Source organism: Pinus tabuliformis, chromosome 5_1, assembly GCF_031772625.1.
Source record: "Pinus tabuliformis cultivar Carrire ecotype Pingquan chromosome 5_1, CPIR1, whole genome shotgun sequence".
Taxonomy (NCBI): Eukaryota; Viridiplantae; Streptophyta; class Pinopsida; order Pinales; family Pinaceae; genus Pinus; species Pinus tabuliformis.
In genome coordinates this window covers 526727150-526733149 of record NC_142305.1, presented here as the reverse complement: position 1 = coordinate 526733149, position 6000 = coordinate 526727150, and positions in this window count along the sequence as shown.

Here is a 6000-nt window from a genome sequence, read left to right as displayed (position 1 = left end):
ACTTGTGAGGGGGATGCAACAAGTTTTGATTGACAGGTTGTCATTCTGCAAGAAAATCACTGAAGCTTGTGTACTTGACAAGGCAAGACATGCTACTATGAAACGTTGGTAGGGAAGCTCCAAAACAAAGCTAAGTAAAAATTTTGGAGGGTGGTTGTAACCACTACAATAGTATGTATCCATCTTTACATACCATGCCCTTGGTGCCTACTTGAGGCCATATAATTCCTTTTTCAATCTGCACACATATGCCTCTCTATCTTTGACTTCAAATCCCAAGGGTTGCTCTATATAGACTTCCTCATCAATTGTACCATTTAGGAATGCAGTATTGACATCCATTTGATTTATATTCCATCCCATCGATGCTGCTAAAGAGACCAATGATCATATAGTTGTATACCTTACCATTGGAGCAAATATCTTTTCATAATCGATGCCTTCTTGTTGAGAGAATCTCCTAGCCACAAACCGTGCCTTATACTTGTCAATAATTCCATCTGCTGCATGTTTGATTTTATAAAGCCATTTGGAAGTCACCACAGACTTGTTTTCAGGCCTAGGTATGATCTCCCATACCCCATTCTTCATTATCGATTGATATTCTTCATTCATGGCATCTTTCCATTCTTGATGATTGACAACTTCTTCAAAAGTGGATGGTCATTCATACCACACATTACAGGGAATATTTTGGTCACTCATACCACACATTTAGACAGATCCATGGTCTCTTAATCAGTTCGATTTTCTGATTTGTTCATATACATAAGTCAATGTGGTGTCCTTGAATTACTCGTGGTATTCTTCTGAGGCATGTAGCAAATACTAGTCCTAATGCTGAAAAATATGCACCTTGCAATAAGGAAAGGAATAGATACTTTTTTAGTTAGAAATCTTAAATAAATTGACTCATGTTTAGAGGCATCTTAGGTTTGATAACTAAGTTCTACTAAAACAAATTGAAAATCCCATGATGATAAACCAAATTCAGAGAGATTTCGAGTCAAAATCATTCATAAAGGGAAAAGGAATAAGAGGAATAAGGACAACGTTTTGTCATTATTTGGGGTTGATGGCAGGCTAGAAGTAAGAGGGTCTTCAATGGTATTCACCCTGCACTAGACAAGGTCTGGATGAAGATACAATACTCAATCAGGGAGTCTCATCAATATCTTATCCCAAAGTCCGTTTCAAGATCCTAGCCACTGAGGTTCGGGTAATAGTTCACTGGTCATTGAAGGACATCATCTCCTTTCCGGCTAGTGATCAAGTCTTAGTTACAAGGCGAAACTTGGTGAAACATAGGAAAAATGTGCTTTATTGAAAGATAACTTGTGGAATAGAAAGTTGGAAACCTAGCTAAAACTTTATTGTAACTAAGCAAGCAAGGTCAATGATTTTGTTTCTTTGGCATCTATTTTATAGTTTGTGAGGGTTGTATATTTTTACCTTTTTTCCCATTTCATTTGCCTATTATGTAGACAATTTTTTCTAGTTTGTCAATGTAGATTATATTTTTTTCTCCTCAGAAAAAAGTTGTAACTCTTTATTTAGATATGAAATGTATACAATCTGTAAATATTTTCATTTTCCCCATGTAACCAAGTACCCCATTGTGCATTTTGTAGGCATGGATAATATATTCTTCAGGGTTCAAGGTTGCTCTACAGTAAGGCTTGAAGCCTTTACAACAATATATGAGCTCAACATGTCACTTGCAAAAATTGAACCTGGGTGGGGAGGATAATATCATTCCTTATCATTCCTCTCAACATCTTGAAATTAACCCAATTTACTACAATTTGTAAATACTTATTTCAGTATTCCAAATGAGAAAAAGTTCTTAAAAGGAAAAAAAAAATCACCTACTTTCTACCTTGCCCTGCAAAAGGTTTACATGATTGTTCTTCTTCTAATATTTCTAATTCCCTACCTCTCAAAACAAGGATTATGAGTTCATTTAAAATTGTAAGCCAAGATTTCACCTATAGATTCCAAGCCAAACATTGCTAGATTGCTATCTTGAGAATGCGACATTGAATTCATTTGAATTCAAGTTATGATTTCTGATCTCTATGCAACAAAAATCCTATTAACTCTTCATAGCATCCTTTTTTAATGCACTTTACTATGCAGCTATAGAGTCCAAAACATTGATTGTGATTACAATCTTGTCATGGCACTGGTAAATTCAAATTAAAGCTAATTGTTCAGGTTACTAACCTACAGTTGCCTTATAACCATCCTTGGAGCTCCATTAAACAATATACTCTTCAGGATAACCACCATGACTACATTGGAGAGTGTGTCTTGTTCCTCTTATTAACGCTTCCAAAAATAATGATTATGAGTTCATCAAAAGTATTATGCAGACTTTCATCTATAGAAACCGAGACATTCATTGCAAGGTTGTTGTCCTGTCATTGCACTTTTAGATTGAAATAAGAACTATTTGTTTATATTTTGATAGCTCCTACACTTAGAACATTTGCTTTGTTGTCCTATTGACTTGGGAGGCCTATGGTAGAAGTCACATAACTCTTTGGAGTACCCTTTTCGAATGGACTATGCTATGCACATGTAGAGTCCGGAAATTGTCATTGCAAGACTATAGTCCTATCATTGCAGTAGTAATTTTAAATTAAAACTTATTGTTCATATCAGTACCCTGCAATTGTTTTATAACCATACTTGCAGCACCATTTGATATACTCTTCATGATAACCACCATAACCACATTGGATACAAAGAGAGTGTATTTTTCCTCTTCTTACTAATACTTCCAAAAATATCAATCATGAGTTCATCAAAAGAATTAAAGTTTAAATCAAATTTTACTTTGTAGAAACCAAGACATTCATTGGAAGTCTCTTGTTATCTCATTGCACTTATTAGATTGAAATAAAAACTATCTGTTCAGATTTAGATTGATTCTACACTTAGAACATTTCCTTTGTTGTTCCATTGACTTGGGAGGCCTATAGTAGAAGTCATATACCTCCCTGGAGCACCCTTCTTGAATGGACTCTACTATGCACTTGTAAAGTCCAAAAACTGCCATTGCAAGACTAAAGTCTTGTCATTGCACTGGTAATTTCAAATCAAAACTTACTGTTTGGATCAATACCCTACAATTATTCTATAACCATGCTTGGAGCACGATTTGATATACTCAGGATAACCATCACAACTGCACTAGATACAAAGAGGGTGTGTGCTTTGCCTCCTCTTACTAACACTTCCAAAATTATCAATCATGAGTTCACTAAGAGAATGATACCGAATTTTACTTGGAGAAAGAAAAAATTTCATTGCAAGGCTCTTGTCATCTCATTGCATCTATTAATTGAAATTAAAACTATCTATTCAGATTTAAACAACAACTAAGCTTAAAATATTTGCTTTGCTCAAGTCCCATTGAATTTCATTGGGATACATGGCTGGAATATGCCATCCTTAATCTCCACTTGCAATCTTGCATTGTAGTCCATCAATAATCCTTCTTTCGACAGGGAGTCTTCTACCATGTTGAGTTCTTAACACACATGATGAAAAGAGATATTTTGAAAAGATCCATGCCGCTCTTTTTACTTGCTTCATAATAGGATGTAAAATTATATTACCCATCTTGAAACTTACTCGATGTCTGATTGATGACCACATTGGAGTATCCAAACACTTGGAGTTCTATTACAACCTTTTCTTCTGCCATCTTAAGCAAGAGTTCCAATGCCATCCATTCAAAGTAGTTGTTAAAGCATCCCCATAGGCCTACTTTGAATTGAAATAATGAGAATCAAACATAAAAAGAATACCACCTGCTCCACATATCTCCTAGTTCCCCTGGCTACCTCCCTCAAAGTAACTGCAAGTGCCCCTTTTCTTGAAAATTGGGTGTTATCCTGGTTCAGAATCAATCAACTGGCCTTAGATCTAGTACATTAACATTGAATAACCTGGCCTCTATCCCATCATATTTCTCCCATGATGCATTAAAGGAAGTGCCTCGAGTTCTGCAACTCATCAGCGATATTTCAAAGCTTCTGCCTAGAACAGTAAAGAAAAGAGAGAAAAGTGTCAATGGAATATTCTTCTTTCTTTAGGCCAGCCAAGAACTCTTATACTGGAAATATAGGTTGTCTCAAAGGACCTTCTAATTCCAATGAACCATGTCAGAGAAAAAGACCTTACTTGAGGATCAACACTCTCAAGCATGAACATTGGGTTATCGTAGCTTTAGCCCTTGCTACGACGAACCCGTATTGGTTGGCTTCTCCCTGGCCTTCCTTCCTTTCAGTGGTAAATAGTTGAGTGATAAACTAACATATGGGGATGACAAATTCCCTTTAGAAACCTAAAATTACGTCTCAATCCCTCTTATATTTCTCTCTTACATAAGAGCACGAGCAAGGTTCAAGTAGAATACTGCCTTACCTCTTGTCTTTCTATCTAGCCTAAGTTCTAACATTGTGAGTGAGAAGCCTTAAATACCGACCTTCATGACTCTGATTCAATGACTGGATTGAATGGCATTATTTCCACCTGCTTACTCATCTCTACCTCTTAAGCTACTGGATCTACTTCCCCTGCTATTGTATCTACTTCTAGGTCTCGACTTGGTAGAAGGGATGTTGCTGGCCTAGGAACTGGATATGCATGTGGAACTGCTCCTGGTGGGTATGAATATGTTCCAACTACCTATGTCTTTGTAACATTTGCTTCATATGGACCTGGAACTACTGAAGCAACAGACTCCTAGTGCCTATCCCATAGTGGCTACTGCTATGGGTACCTATGTTTTTTATGCTTTTTCCTCTTATGCTGTTGATGCTGTAGGATCTCGATCAACAACTAGATCCAGATCTTTATATTATCTACGTCACTATGGAACTAATAAAACCACGATTATTGCATCTGTGACGAATTTAGGTACCATAGCCTTTGCTACTGGGTAAACTAATTCAACTGGTGGGTATGGGTATGGGTCTACAACTACTGTGTCAATGGCTTAATCGCCAGAAGCAACTGGGCCATAATCCATTGTTGGTGGGTAAGTTGTTGTCTTTGATAGTGATGCTCTTATAAATTGTTTTGATTTGTGATGTGCATCGGAAGGAAGGTGTAATGAATCCATAATCCAACAATCAGATATTTCTATTTTTGGTTTGAATCCTGTTCCTGGAAATCTACTAGTCACCATTAAATAAAAAAAAAATAATAATAATTGTGGCCATCCAATGATTCAAAATAGAGATTGTCTACTGGCCCCTGCAATCTAATAAAAGCCTAAATGTTTCTCAAATTTGAATTGTTGTTGTAACACTGCCATACTTGAATTTTTGTGTTTCCCCATCGGCCCCCACACTTGAGTTAAAATTCACTTGTGCTCAATTTTGGAAGTATTGTTTTCCATGTCTAGAAGGAATGACTCTGAAGTGGATATTGCAACTCTTTCCAAAGTGATGATTTGGAAAGAGTGGTTTTCTCCTCTCCAAAAGGCCCCATAATAGGAACCATAGCCCCAACTTCAACATCCAAACTCAGATTGCTGAGTACTGGTGGTTGTGTATTCCCATAATGAAAAAGTAATATTACAGAACTTCATGTTTGCAGAAACAAAGATAAGAGGAACCATGTCATATTTGTCCCACCACCTATGGACAAAACTTTGTTAACTCAAGTAAACATTCAATAGCTAGTTCTCCCTGTTTTAGCTCCGTATATGATTTCCCAGGATCCTTTTTGGGAGTATTGATATCATATAATCCATTTATGTGGGTATCTAGTCCTATTGATTTCTGGATAGAATTCATAGCACAAAGCTGCAATATAGAGTCATTGGCAATCCCTGTATATGCGGTATGGATTAATACCCACCAATAACCAACCCATTGAAAAAGAGAAATAGATGTATTGGTGAATAATAGAATAAAAACAAAAGTGCTAGGGAATTTGGACAACTCCAAGCAAATGGGAGTAGTTATGTTTTTCTTTGTC